Here is a 16,660-nt window from a genome sequence, read left to right on the forward strand (position 1 = left end):
AAACATTTTAAAGCATCCAAAACTTTTTAACCAAATATTTTTACATTTATGTCAATAACAATTTCATATCAAATCCAAATCAAAAGCATTCAAAACATTTTTACTCTAATTATCAAATCACAAATGGTTCCCAATTAGGTAAGACTTTACAAATGGGTGGCTAGCTCGAAATTTATTCCTTTTCATGTGGACCAAACCAAACACTACTAATACTAGTTACCTCTAACCAAAGCCCTAGAGGTCAAGGTTCAAAGCAATTACATTCCCCACCAAGAAATGTGAAGGATAACAATTATATCACATTGACTAAGGTCAAAACGGTTAGCAATTATATCCCATTAACTAAGGTTAAAAAGGTCAATAATTATGACCCATTGACTAGGATAAAAGGTGAACAATTATATTCCATTGACTTAGGTCAAACAAACCAGATTCAAACACTTTGTTTTATTCATTCAAACTTACAAAAAAAAAACATAATATCTCCATATTTTCTATTATAAGCAAAAGAAAATGTTTTAACATATTTTTTATGCAAAATATTTTTGAACATGCAAAGAAACAAAAATAACATTTTATATAATTCAAAATAACATATAAAAAGGAAATATTTTCTTTTACAAAATTTATATTAATTTCTCTTACTTTAAAAGACACTCAAAATCCTTAAAGAGATTACTGTTAAAGAATCTAATCCTCACCTAACATTAAAATAATAATAATAAACAACTATTACTATTGGTCATTAGTCTAAAATTATAATTTGACATTGCTAAATAATATTCTATGTGAATATTAATATTCCTAATTTCCAACATTAATTTAAAACTCATAGTCTTGATCCAATCCCAAGAATCTATCTTTTTTTAAAATTATAAACTTTCTAAAAGACTCTTAATATTTGAACTAAACTAGTTTTTATTAAAATTTTATTTTTCTCCTCGATTAAACTTAAACCAACAATCATCTTATGCAAGTAGGAATCTCGCTCCAACACTAGGCATTGTAGTAATCCCACTCCAAAACCTATGTTGTAACTTTTATTTATTTATTTATATCATCTCTTCACACAACAACTATTATATCTACTTTATTGTTTCCCACAATACCACCATAGCATAATATTTCATCTTCATAACACTCTTTATTTTATTTATTTTTATTTTTTTTAATATATGCAGTCATCCATCACATACATATAGTGCAACTTCTTTTACTCTTTCTTCCCTTAATCTTACTCTCTTTTCCCACGACCAAGTTATACAAATAAACATATTCTTTTTTACCACAACTAAGTTACATAAACAAACTTGATATGTTTGTTTTCCTCCTAACTTATTTAATTCTTACATTCTTTCATGTGTTATTATTTTCCTATATCTATTTTTTTCATTTTATAAATCTACTCATTCAAATAATATCTTCTTTTTTTTCACAAGGACAATCACGGTGTGCAAGCCATCCTTTATACTTTCTACTCCAATACCATGTCATCTCCTGTACCATAGGCTTTTTTTTATAAGTCAAATACTTTTTATATCTAGATTCATAACTATACACTTTTTCCTATAACCATTTTTTTAATGTTTTTTTCATCCAAGATCTATGATTCTTCTATTTATTTTTATTTTTAATTTTTTGTTTAGATATATTCATTTGAATATTCAGATTTTCCATATTTCCATCAATAAATCAATCTATGTTTATATATCTCCAATTTTTTTTTATCTAAAATTAAATAAAATCATTAATTTAGATTGAGATCTTCAAAAACATATTTAAACCATTCAAAACTATTTAATGAACATAAAATACTAATCTAAGGGTTAAAGTCTTACTTGAAAAAACTAATCTTCAAACTCTAAGCTTCTAAATCTTCAGTCCTACATTCTCTGATCTCTTTCATCTCTATGCAAAAAAAAAAAACATTTTTTATAAAGAAGTCAAAAACATCTAATTTATACCTAGGGCTTTTAAAAGCAAAGGACCTCTCTACCATCAACTAATTAATTTATTTATTTTATTTTTTATTTCTAATTTATGATTTTATCCCTATACTTTCATTTAGGGTGTTCCATTATTAAGTCTATGTTCATTAAGTCTATTTTATGGGTCACCCATCATTCACATTGGTAAGTTAGGACCATATACCTCGAGCACCTTCTGGTTAAATAATTTGAAAATACATAAGTTTCTCACTAATTTTAATTATATTGGATTATCTTTTGTATTTTTCGTAATAAAATCAAATAGAAGAAAATTATTTTTCTTAACATTTTTTTTTTTTTGTCCCTAACATTTTATGGGAACTAGACATATCCTTATAACATTTAAAGATCTCAACATAAAAATATTAGAATACATTCCTAGATCATTTTTTATTCAACAAGGGAACGAGAAAACATCAACAAGATAATGCACACAATATGGCCTAGCAAAAGGGGATCTCATGGAACACAAATTGAATTAAAATTTTAGATATTTCCTAATATACCTAATAAAACATGCATCTCTTCCTGAATATATGCTAAGTTTTGAAAATTCTAGAGTTACCAATTCGACATCATCTTGAAATTGAAATTTGAATCCTTGATGATGGTTAAATAAAATGATAAAAATATAAAGAAATAAGACCTAATTATGAACAAATGAGATCTAAGAAATGGAAACAAAACCTCCATGTAAAGAAATACGACCATTACAAGATACAAAGAAAACCTCATAGTTACTTTAAATTGATTAGATAACCCATTAAATTGAGAATATAAATTCTTCTTCTTCTTCCATCAATGAGGTTTTTCATCCTAAGACTCAAGTGTTAGATGAAATTCTTAAGAAATGCAAGTCCCATAGAGATAAGAGAGGGCTTAGGTATATTAACTGAACCGAAACTCCCACTAGTGGAGACATGGTTTTTGTTAAAGGTAAGTAGGAACCCTTAGCCAAGTAGCACCTTCTAGCACTCCCTTATTTTGCACACACTATAAAAAGTCTAGACATACTCAAAATAGATGCAACACTAGATTTCTTAAGAGGTATGAGTCTCAACTAAATAAGCTTGTAAATTATTTTAATTCTCTAATGAACAATATTCTGAATACTAGGAAAGAGAATAAAACTAATCCAAAGTCGAAGACTCCACAAAGCTCCTCTAAGTCACCACCTAAAGTAAAACAAGTTTGAATGAGAAAAAATAAATCTAAGTGTCATGTTGTTTTCACAACCCTTAGAATTAGAGCCCCTAGTGAATGGTACTTTGATAGTGGGTGCTCTAAGCATATGACGGGTGATAAGTCTTTATTCAACTCTCTTGAGGATTTTAATGGAGGAAATTTCACCTTTGGGGATGATAGTGTATCTCGTGTGAGAGGTAGGAGTAGTATTTCTATTCCTAGTTGAGCAAAATTAGAGGGAATCTTGTATGTTGATGGACTCAAGGCTAATCTTCTTAGTATTAACCAAATTTGTGCCAATGACTTTAGGGTTAATTTCTCTTAGGACTTATGTGAAGTGATCAACAAAGAAGGAAAAGTCACTTTCACTCCGCATAAAACTGTGGATAATTGCTATGCAATTAACTCTAATTCCAAAACCTCTTTAATGTGTAGCAGGGTTAAGCTTGATGTCACTAAACTATGGTATAGAAGGTTAGGTCATATTAACAATAAGGATTTTGTTCACATCGTGAATAAAGATAGAGTTGGAGGACTCCCTAAGTAGAGTGGTCCACCTAAATCTATTTGTGGTAAGTGCATGAAAGGTAAGCAAGTGAAAAACTCAAACAAGAAAATTCAAGGGATTAATACTACTATGCCCTTAGACCTTTTTCACATGGATTTCATGGGTTCTATGCGCATTGAGAATAAATGTAAGAAAAGATATGCCCTAGTGGTAGTAGATGATTTCTCTAGGTTTTCCTTTGTATCCTTCTTGAGAGAAAAATCTAAAACTATTGAGCACTTAAAGGTTCTTTGCACTAGAATTCAAGTTGAGAAAGGGAATCAAATTGTAGGTACTAGGAGTGATGGGTGGATAGAGTTCGATAACATTTGGAATCCTCTAAACACTCTAGGACACCTATGAGCACTACCACTAAGCTTAGTAAGGATGCATCTGGAAAAGATGTTGAGCAAAAGCTTTATAGACGTATGGTTGGAAGTTTACTTTATCTCACTACGAGTCATCCTAACATATCTTTTAATGTTGGAGCTTGTGCTAGATATCAAGCAGACCCCAAAGAGTTACACTTAATGTCTGTTAAAGGAATTATTTGTTATATAAATGGGACTCTTGACTATGGTTTGTGGTATCCCTATGGTTCTCCTCTTGTGATTGATGGATATTCTGATACTGATTGGGTTAGAAATGTTGAGGATAGAAAAAATGCATCTAGTGCTTGTTTTTTTATTTTATTGGTAATTATCTTATGGCCTGGCTTAGTAAGAAACAAAACTCTATATCTTTATCTACTATTAAAGCTGAGTATATTGTTGTTAAGTGTTATTGTACGTAACTCTCATTGATGAAGCAAATGCTTAAAGACTGTGAAATTGAATAAGGAACTATGAACATACTAGAAAGTGCTTCGAAAGGCGCCGGCTCCCTTCTTACTGACAGCACAGCTACGTGCTGGCACTCAATTAGTAGCGCTGGCACGACTCGAAAGTCGTGCTTTTGATATAAGATTTTCTCAAAAGTATATCAGTTTCAAGAATCAAAGATATAAAAATTGAATAAGGAACTATGAACATACACTGTGACAACTCTAGTGCTATAAATATCTCAAAGAATCTTGTTTTTCATTTGCGTACTAAACACATTGAAATTCGTCATCATTTCATTAGGGATCTTTTTGAAAAAAATGTTGTTTTTTTAGAGTCTGTCCCCACTAAACTTCAATTAGTAGATATTCTTACCAAACCCTGGATTCTCTTAGATTTAAATACCTTGGGAAATCTCTTTGCATATGCCTAATTGATTGATCATCATAGGTTTAGGTTTCAAAGGTGTTGAGCTTAGTGTTTATATCTTTTTGTTTCCTTTGACGTTATTTTGTTTTGGGCATATGATTTTTGTTTATTTACTTGATATATTAGCATGATTCATAATACCTTGAGTTTATGATTTATAGAAATATACTATATCTACAAGATCTTATGTGAATGAAATCATAAATTTTTGTTAATCACTATTATTTGATTCCTGATAATTAAATGTCTTTGTATATGAGAAATTCAAATTTTAGTTACATCTTGTACTTGATCAAGAGTGAGACTTCTTAAGTGGAACTCAATAAAATAGACTTTGACTGCTTTGGAATGATCCATTATCATGCTCAATTCTTATTATCCACATACTTTGTTTGACTATGATCATTATTTGTTTCCCAAGGTGAGTCAATACAAAATATTGAATCTTTGGTTAAGCATAACTCTCATACTCTTTCCAAGATTCATATTCATGAATGTATGTTGCTCACTTGCAACATTTAGAAACACCCCCAAGTGGATACGAAGGCAACCATGAATGAATATAAAAATAAAAAATCAATTTATCATGGTGTGTAATGCCTCCACTTTCAAAAGAAAAAGAAAAAAAAAAATGATATCAAATTAAGGGGGATTCAAGTTGTGTTGTATGTAGATCAACAAGGCCATGTTAAACAAAAATCTAATGATTTTAGTTCAAATTGACTGGATGTGTTCTTTAATTTGACCAAAGGCATGACTGGATCTCTTCTAAGTGATCAATTTCAAAATATAGAACTAGATAGTAAGTTGTATTCCCTTGAAAATCAATATTTATGTTTCTATGTTATCTCTTTTATACATTAATGGTTATGCATTGGGTTTTCGAAACTAAGATTACAATTAACTCTCACCTTTGATCTTGAAACTTCATTCCTGATGGATTGATGTATACTATCTAAAGTAACTTAACTTATTACTGATTGAGCTAATGTTGAAAGTTTATGGACTTAATTATCTACTCATTTTAGTTTATCATTAAAATTTGTTTCAATTGGTGTCAATCCTTGTCTCTAAGTTAGTTGAGTATTCTATCTTTTGTTAGAATTGAAATTAGGTTCTGGCCACTTGAGCACTACATCCAGTGTCCTTAACACTCAAGTGCTTAAGCCTCATCCAACGGCTCTACCGCTCAAGCACTCTTAGTTGCATCCAGCGGCACATCCATCGAGCGTTTTTCTCAAGTGCTAATCTGCATCCAATGGTATGTTCGAGTATAAAAACCCATCCAGTGCGCCTTTTGTATTTCAAACATTTTCCTATTCTCTCAAACGCTCTGAACTTTGTTTCTTTGTCTTTTAAGGTCAGTCTTCATCATTTTTCATGTTTTTGACTTCATAGTATTATTCTACACTTTGTTTAGAACATTTCTACTGGTTTAGTTTTTCTCCATATTTTTCTCGATTTTCATGTCCTTAAGCATTCCCTTAGCTATGTCTAGTCATAGGCATCAATGAGAGATGACTCCTCTTGGGTCACTTGAGCCCCATTCAAGGTATCGCTCTTTAAGGTCCTTTTGACCCTTCTAATCTTCTTATGGAGTGTTTCTACTCTCAAGAGTCTCGTGATCATTTTTATGCTTCTTTTCAAAGCCATCGTATCAAGGTCAAGTGTTCTATTAACCCTCATGACTTCTAGTACACTCCTCTTACTGCCATTCTCAAAGAGAGAGAGTGGAAGTCCTTGTTTACCTTGCAAGGATCTTACTATCCCCTTTTAGTTCACATGTTTTATATGAACATGCATACTGTTTCTCCCGGTCGCTCTTTTGGAATGGTCATGTTTGGTCAGTTCTTTCATATCATCTCTTTGTTAGTTAGGTGTATACTCGACCTACCTATACTTCATGCGTGTCTTCCTTCCTTCCTTCTAGAGGTTCAGTTTCTCACACATGGAGAGTTTTTTTCACTTCTAATTTTGTTATATAATGCTCCTCATGAGCTTCCCATGTATATTCCTCTTGATTCTTGCTACTTTCCTTACATATTCTTTCTATCCCTTGTCCCATCGTATCGAGATTTGTCAATCGACTACTTGTTTCATCCATACCATCCTATTTGGACAATAGTTCAATATTGGTCAAGTCATCATTGACACCATCACTCCCTACCAAGACTTCTCCTTTCATTGTGGCGCACTCCATTTTGGGTTCCTCATCTCTAAACTGTTGGAGCATATTGGCTTTGAGATTACTACTGCATAGAAGGTTCAAGCTACTCATGCCTTGTTGGATGAGAGCTCTTAGGCCAAACACTATAGCCATTATGGTCCTATAGCCCCTCCGGTTCCCCATGGCCCCCAAGATACTGCACTAGCTCAGTAGGCTGCTTAAGAGGTACTTGCCAAGGAGGATGAGATTCGAGCCATGGAGCAGGATGCACCCATACCAGAGGTTCCTTTAAGGACTCACTCCAATCGAGGTCATGCCAAATCATCTAGAGCTTCTCATGGAGCATCGTCTTCCGCACACCCAACTTCTCAAGAAATGGATCCCATGTCTATAGTGTTTCAGAGGTTGGACTCACAGGACACTCAACTCTATGAGATCAAGGATCAGTTGAAGTGTTTTCTTGCCATTATATCCTTGTTACTTTTCCATTTTTGTGATATATATATATATATATATATATATATGTTGTTCATTTCTCTCCTTATCTCTTATGTGCTTTCTCTCATTTATATCCTTATTACTTTGCCATTTTGTGACAAAAAATGGGGATAAAATTGAATTAAGAAAAAAAATGGAGTTAAATGGAGAAATAGAACTCGTTAATTTAAGGGGAGTTAATTTTTTTTTTAATTTTAATTCTTTAATTTATTTAATTAAGGGAATTTAATTGAAATATTGGAGGAAACTAAACATGAGACATTAGAGTAAACCAAATCAACCTTAGGAAGCATAACTTAGATAGTTTAGAGAGATAAATAACACAAATGTTTCCCGCAAAATATTACTGTTTGAATTGTCTATCTCTTTAAAACTAATCCTAGTTGTAGAAGTTTCTTCTCATGGTTATCATTGCCTATTTTCTAGTTGAAAATAGATCTTTAGGCATCATTGTTGACCTATTGTGTCTTATTAAGCTTCTATTATGTTTGGTTGATTTGCATACATCTATTTTCCTCTCGAGCTTTGCTTTATACCTTAGTGTTACTAAAGGAATCTATTATTTTTTTCATGCTTTCACAAGGCATCAAGTGAAACCTCCAACTATTATATTTTGCTTTCACAATATTATTTTATCTTTCACACTGTTTTACCTTTGGTATAGTTTTCTATATGTGTGTGGATTACAGGATTAGAAGATAAGTACTACAAAGTGTTGCAAAGTATTCACTTAGTTTAGTTTTCTGTGTGTTATTTAAACTGCAATATGAGAGTTTAGGTGGATTTATGTAACGATGTTTTGTCACAAAATTGCCAAATGGGGAGATTATTAGGACATTGAGTCATGTTTATTTGTTGATAGTTTTGTTTCAATTAATGTTTAGCCATAGAAGTCTGTTTAGATAGTGACTTACTCTCCATTGAAGATCAAGAGTTGTTGTTCATCCAATTGAAAAGTCACAAGTACATCTAAAAGGGTTTAGCTTGTGGTATATAAGGCTTATTTGAGGTATAAAAAAGTTCGATATCATTTGTGGACTTAAAATATTTTTAAATGATTTTTCAAACGTAGTAGGGGGCATTCAAGCAATCAACCCTCTCAAGCGGAGTGCTTAAGCAGTCCAAGTCTACTCAAGTGAACATAATAGTCCTGCCAAGTTTAGAAACATATTTTGAATTAATTTCACTCAAACTCAAATTTGGAAACTTAAGATACCAAAATCCTTATGGCTTTTGCCTATAAATACATTCTTTGTAAGCCTTTGAGGGTTAACACATCGGATATTAGAAAGATCATAGAGATCTTTGAGATTGTTTAGAGTCCTCTTATTCTTTAGAGGGACTCCTTGTGAGAAAGCCTAATTGTCACACACCATTCTCGTTCTCTCATTCAAGGATTTGGATCTTTGAATTGTTGATTGAAGACCTTAATCTCTTCGGAGTGGCTGAAAATCTACTAGAGAGCAACAGGGAGTTGCTACGTCGCAAACGTGGTTCAAGTTGTAGGTGCTGGAGAGTAAATCTTTTAGGTAAAGCGGCCAAGTAAATTTGTGTAACTTAATTTCGAATAATGGATTTAGATTGGTAAGTTTTAAACCTCGTGGTTTCTTATCTCCACAATTTGTGGGGGTTTTCCATGTAAAAATCTTGTGTCTCATTGTCTATATCTTTTACATTTGATATTCTATTTGAATTGCCTAGAATAGGTTAAATGAATTATCCCTAATATCTTGTAGGGTTTTCATAAAAGGTGCATATCTATGTATTCCTGCTTAGATTTTATTTGATTGATTTGTTCAGATTGCTATTGAAGTTGTTAGGGTGGTTATCTTGGTGGTTATGGTTGTTATCTATGACTAATTATTGTTATCTCTAACACCTCTTAGGATATCCTTCGGATATTAATAATTAATTTATTTTATCCCCAAATAATCTTTAAATATCAATTAACCATAAAATTCAAGTTTTTATCAGATAAGATTTGGGGTAAACTCACTTTTGGACATCATGAATATCACTGTGATATCTTAGGATTAGAAAAAGTTTATTATAATTTATAAATATTGTTGTAAATTTTTAAATCACTCATTCACCCCTCTTCTAGGTGTTTTCAATTGGACTTTCGGTTGTTATTCAAGTGGTATTTAAGCAAAACCCATTTTTTACACTTATCCAACACTCAAGCGCCCGAGGCATTCAAGTGGGTAAGTGAGCTCGAGTGGTTATTCCAAATCTACTAGAATATGGTAGATTATTTTTTGGAAATTCACGAGTATTCTTTTTGGAAAATTCAAGATACGGACTTATAAGCTTATATAAACACTTCTTTAATCCATTTAAGGTTGGACACTTATAGAAAGGTTTAGCCTAACTGGCCTATCATTCCCACCTCTCAAAGAAATATTCAAAGCTTGAATCTTAGGTTGTTAGAAAACCCGCATCCCTTCAATGAGGCTGAGGATAATTCATTAGAGCAATTGAAGATTGTTGTGTCACAGACGTAGATCAAGTTGTAAGCTCTAGAGAGTAAGTCTTAGGGGGTAAGTTGCTAGGTAATTATGTGTGACTTGATCACAAATAGGGGATTTTAAATTAGAAGTCTTAGACCCCATGGTTTTTTATCTTTATAGTTAGTATGGGGGGTTTTCACGTAAAATTCTTATGTCTCCTGCTCATTTGTTTGATGTTTGGTTATTTTGTTTATCCCTGATATTTCCTCGAATTAATTTGGGTAATAGTTCATCACTTATATTATAATCTTTAAAATATACTCATCCACCCTCCTCTAGGTGTTAGCCTACTGAACAATAGTTTTTTATGATTCTTAGATGGCACGACTCTTTTGTTGGGAAGAAAAAGAAGAAGACATGGAATGCAACTCCTTTGTTCTTATTTTGAACCTTATAGAAAGAGAGAAACAAAAGAACCTTTGAAGATTTCGAATTAGGGAACCAAACTATTTTACGATCCTTTTTGTATAGTTTTTTTTTTAGATTAGGTTAGGATGCATATAGGTTTTAGCTCACAATTTTTATTTGATTTCATTGATTGGTTGGGATGTAAGTAGTGTGTCTTTGTGTTTTTCCTCATCCTTTTTTGCCTTAGGCACTCAAAAATAAATATGCCTAAATACAATTGCCTTTACTTATAAAAAAATTGATTGTCTATGGAGTGGGTAAGGATGGGCTTAAACCAATGTTTTCAGAACCAAACCAGTCATTAAACCGAAAAAATCACCGGTTCACGGTTCATTAGTCAGACTGACAGTCAAACAATGATGAACCAATGACATCATAAATATATAATTGATATAATATTATTAAAAATGAAAATATTTATAAGAAATTATATATATATGTAATAAATTTTTTTAATAATATTTCAATTTTATATTTGATATATCAAATATAAAAAATAATAAAGATAAATTATAAATGAATTTTTACTTTTAAAAAGCCCAATTTTATGCCCATTTATACCCATTTTTAGATAACCTATCTAGACCCTTCATTTTCAATTCATCTCCACCATTCATTCAAAAACAAACCCTAAAACCCATTTCTTCCACCACAGTCACACCTCCTCATATTTTCCCCTTTCTTTTCTTCTTATTTTCCTCAAAACCCATCTCTTCCCACCACAATCACACTTCCCTATTTTTTTTTTCCCCCTTTCTCTTCTTCTCCTCTTTTTCTTTTTCTTCTTCTTCTCTTCTCCCATTTCTTTTCTTTCTTTCCCTCTTTCTTTCACTGTGCTCACACCTGCCCTCACCACTGATTACTACCCAAAAAGTGTTATTTTGTGTCTTTAATTCATTATGTTTTAAGCACTTTTGTGTAGTAGTTCTCCATTTTTATTCCAATTGGCATGTTAAGGACCTAGCAATGACTTCTAATCATATTTGTGGCTAGTTTTAGTGTTTTGACAGCTTTTTGGATCATTAAGACAAGTCAAGCAAAGGAGAGAAGCAAAGAGGAGAAAAGCAAAGAGGAAAACAGAGGACAGCAGCTGCAGTCTTCTTTCGCACTTTTGGAGCACTTCCCGAAGTCCATTTTTCTACATTCTATATACCACTTCAAAGCTCAGGAAGTCAAGAATCCAACGCTTCAAACGGTGTACGATTTGGAGCTAAAATGAGGAAGTTACAGCCATTGGAAGCCAATCACTCCAAGCTGAAGGAAGAATTTTGCACGGCTACGAAATCACCCTTTTGCTGCGAAATGATTTCGCAACCATTTTGCACAGTGCTATGGAATTTCTCCTGAAGTTTCCCGATATTTGCGACCGACTCTTTTAGATCTTTTCTTCAGATATTTTTGTGTCTAAATTTCCATTTTTTCCTTGTATTCAGTCACTCATGTAATTCCTTAGCTAGGAAGTATCCAAGGAAGGGTAAATTACCTTCCTATATAAACTCTCTTGTAAACACTAAAAAAGAGACTCTCGGGGAGCTTTTTCCAGGAGATCCATTATATAGATATATAATTATATAGAACATACAGAGTCTTGCTCTATTTTTCCTTCTCTTTCATTTTCATTTTCTTGCTAGCCAAACATTCTCTGAGATGTTTTCTCAGAGGATGAGTGGCTAGGCTTTTTGTTTCTTGGGTGAAGGAAGCTAGGTGAAAAGTCCAGATGCAAAAGTGGAAAACTCTCGTGCATTAAATACAGGTAGTTGGAGTTCATAAATGGCTTTTAAATCTAAAGTTTTGCTTTAAATCCCTTAGAATCACTTTGAATGGCCAATACATGGTAAGCTTCAGGTCTCTGTGGATGCTTATTGCTAGATCCATATCAGTCCATTAGTTATCATGTACGAGCCATTGGAAAGTGGTTCAAGGTGAAGACCCATAGTGTCTAAAGCCATTAATGGAACTTGACTACCATTTCTATTGACTTTTTATGGATTAAATCTTCATTATTAAACCTATACCGGTTCGGGAAATAACTATAGGTTAAATCCCCAATGCGATGAGAAAAATCCGGAATTTCCCACTTTACAGTTGGCACCTGATCCTAGTAACCTGAAATCCTAAGAAACACCTTTCTTTCTAATTTCTTTCTAGTTAATTTTAGTTACTTTATGTTAGGTTAGCTTAATACCATCCGTTTTCATTCAAACTTATGTCTTCTTTTAAAGCTTACAAAGAAAAGAAAAGGCACCAATTCGTTTTTGAACTAATATCAGTTGTGAAGTGAAAACCCATCCCAGAGTTCGACCCTAGAGCTGCTATACTATAGTAGTTTTGCTACGCTAGTATGAGGTCATAGGATTTATAAATGTTTTTTATTAAAATACCCGACTGGGCACGAATCAACCACCAACCACCTCGCTATAGGCAGTAGCTCCTACGAAGATCAGTTGTCGTCCAACAACCGTCTCATCCCCACCATCCCACTATCTCTCTCTCATGGAAAAATAGAAAAAAAAATGCAGTGAATTGTTTGGTTCACTACAAACCGATCGGTTCACTTAGTTTACCTGTCCGACCATTAATTCTGATTATTCGAGGCCGGTTTAATAAGTCTCCAACTTAAAAGGGTGGACCAAATCGAAAAGATCACCAGCCGACAACCGAACCAATCAGACCGATTGATCCGATCTGATTTTTAAAATATTGGCTTAAACAATGCATCTATGTCTATCGTAGACTTAATTGATTGGTTAGGTGTTATCTAAGGCAACGGTAATCACTTTTTATATATTGGTTTCCTTTTTGCACTTTCATCTTTTGCTTCCTTGTGTATATGATATTACCTACGTATTTCAATGTGCTCTTTTTTTATGGGTGCTACTAACATATTTGTTGCCTGCTTATCAAAAAAATAAATATGCCTATATCTTTAGATGAGATAAATCAATCCACTATTATAAGGGGTAACAAAAAAATAGAGAGAGAGAGCACAAAAAAGAAAAATTTACTTGGAAAACATGAGTTTTGAAATAGTCTCATATTTCCTTGATCTATTAAATGTTTTCTACCTCTATTTCAGTTACATAAAAATATTATACACCTTACAAAATTTAAAGCTCTCAACATAAAAATATTCAATGACATTAATTGAACAAAACAACCAAGAAAACATCAACATCAAAATCTACACAACAACACATACTAAAGAGGGATCTCATGGAACTTGACCTAGATTAAAATTTTAACACACTTTCTCATATACATAATGAGACACTCATTTTTTCTTAATCATATACTACGTTTTGAAATTTCTAGAGTATCGATAGGGTATCATATTGAACTTGAAATTCGAGCCTCTAATGATAGGTAAATCTAGATCATTATGAAAGATGTAGACAAATGAAATCTATGGACGAACAAATAAGACTAGGGTAATAAGAAATGGAATCTAAGATGATGAAATAAGACTTATGTGTGAAGAAATAAAATCATTTCAAGGTAGAAAGAAAACAACAACAATAATAATAATGCATTTTGATTAATTATATGTAAGCCTATTTTGAAACTCAATTCTTCTCATGCTAAATATAAAACAGCAAAAAATAAATGAATAAGGAATAGTAGTATGCAAACCAAATACTACTTGAATGGAGAAAAATTAACGACCCAAATAGATAAATAACTCTATTTTATCAACAATGATCGCAACAAATTTAGTTCCTATAACAAAATTTTGCTTAGACATGGAGCTGTAATAAGCATTTCAGATTAAAGTAAAAAAAAAATGGGCAAGAACCCAAAGTCAACACTCAGCGTTCTCCAATAATGGGTTCAATTTTCGGTTGATAAGAGATGAGTGGTTCTTGGAACAGCTATTTCCAAAGCAGCTACTCAAACTAGAGTCCATGAAATCAAACAAGCTTCACTAAAATCAAAGCAAAATATTCATACTTTATATTGCTTTTGAAAAAGAAAAAAAGAAAAAAAAGAATATTCATAGTGAAAGAACAAAGTGAACCTGATTGAAGGAATGGAGCAGAGAGATGGTGTTGAGAAATCCAAATATAGTGTTCCTGCTGCTGGTTTTGATCTCTTGGTGGGAGAGAAATGTCAAAAGTAAATCCAAAGTGCAAAGTTTACCCACACCCCTCTCTCCCTCTCTTTGTTTGTCACTCTCCAGACAGTACACCGGGGGACCCAATGAAATTTTGGCAAAGTGGGTTCTATATACACCCTCCCTTTTTTCATTCACGCCCTTTTCCATAGTCAACTTTTCCTTTCAAAACTCCTTTTGGAATTAAAAAAAAACTTCAGATTAATTTGTTTAGTAAAAACCGCTTCCTGTAAAATTTATTCAAACACTAGATTATTTTTCAAAATGGATTTGTACTATTTTGGTTTGTCTTTTATATATTGTTCTTTGAGAATGATTAAAAATATAAAAATATTTTAAAAACTTTTCCATTGTACACACTAACTTCATAAAAATATATTTGAAAAATTATTTTTTATGTCTAAGTTCTAAAACAGAATTTTGCTTTAACTGTTTCATCCTTCTTGGAAGAGATGATATGGAAGCTTATGTTCCACAAGAGATGTTTGAGACTGATTACAAGACTTCTTGGAAGGTGATTAGAGATTAATTGAGTTTGATCAATTGATCATAGTAATTGGATGTCAAATTTGGAAATTTTATTTGACCTAAACTTAATGCTAAATCTAGAATTGGTTTGGAAGAGATTTTAAGATCTTGACCTAACTCGATCAATAATAAATCATTTTGTGAGACATACCAACATAGAGATTGATATTTTGTAAATTTTAAATCCATGAGCTTTTTTTATTAATAGTGATTCATTTTTATTTTTGTTAAATTTGGTTCATTCAAATTCAATAATTAAATTTAACTAGATTGATTAGTTAGTATACCTTGATCACACCGTTTTCATACTATTCTACCTCGATCAACTACATTTTTACCATTTCTACATGGTCCATTATAATTTTTTTGGAAGAAAACACATGATTGATCTCAAAGGCATACATAGGAGGATTGGGAGTTTATGGAGCCATCTTGGGACCTATCATGTGACACTTGGGAGGCTTACCCAACCTTTATAGACCTAGGTGGAAGGAGTGGCCAATCTATTATGAGAACCTATATTTTTTCGACACTAACCTCAACTATACTACCATAAATATCAACCAAATTTCAAGTCTTATGAGCTCATACCTAATACTAAGTTTGAGGAAATCATTAGCATCTTTCTAGAATATCAAACCTCCATCAATGCCCATATTAACCAAGCCTTGGAAGAGATCAAAAATATCATATGTGAGCTCATTTCTATTTTTGCAAACCACGAGGAAGAAGAATTTCACAACTTCAACTAATGTATTGCTGAAACTAGAAAAAAAAAAATTCAAAACCAAAACAATCTCCTTTTAAGAAATTAAAAAGGATGTTTTAGCTAGCTTAGTAGTTACCTCTTCTCCACGATTTATTATATGCAATTATACAAAGCAAAAGGCAATCGAGGATTCAAACACAATTTTTTTTAATACCCAATAATCTATGATTCACCTATTCTCTTTTATATCATCAATTTGACGAGGTGGCAGGTGTGGGGTCAAAAGACTAAAAACTTGTTTCTCCATTACTTCAATATTCAAAGCTTCGAATTTGTAGTGAGATTATATTTTAAAAAACAAAATCCTACAATTTGACCTGTCTTATATTTTTTACTTATTATATGTGTTTTAAAATTAAAGAATTGTATGATTTCAAATGTTTTGTGTTTAATTTTTTTTATTTTCTAAACATTTTGCTTGACATGGAGAATATATATATATGTAATACAGCTAACTACAACTTAACATCACCCCATTTGTTTAATATATAATTCACAAAGAATAGTTATATGACAATTTCATGCCACCAACCTTTTATATATATATATATATATAACCTAACACCACTCCATTTGTTTAACATATAATTCACAAAGAACAGTCATCTGACAATTCCATGCCACTTAACTTTGGAATATTTATATAAAAGACAGTTAATTACAACCAAACACTACCACCCCATTTGTTTAACATATAAT

The 16,660-nt window shown here is 32.1% G+C and overlaps 1 long non-coding RNA gene across 1 annotated transcript in view; it reads right to left on the reverse strand.

Annotated features, from left to right (window-relative positions):
- Nucleotides 1-14,723, reverse strand: part of LOC117927137 — a 33,175-nt gene extending 18,452 nt beyond the window's left edge. Inside the window, exon 1 of the long non-coding RNA XR_004653297.1 lies at nt 14,569-14,723. This is a non-coding gene — a long non-coding RNA (uncharacterized LOC117927137). The remainder of the gene's footprint in view (nt 1-14,568) is intronic.
- Between the last annotated feature and the right edge of the window lie 1,937 nt (nt 14,724-16,660).

This window comes from Vitis riparia, chromosome 12 (assembly GCF_004353265.1).
Source record: "Vitis riparia cultivar Riparia Gloire de Montpellier isolate 1030 chromosome 12, EGFV_Vit.rip_1.0, whole genome shotgun sequence".
Lineage (NCBI taxonomy): Eukaryota > Viridiplantae > Streptophyta > Magnoliopsida > Vitales > Vitaceae > Vitis > Vitis riparia.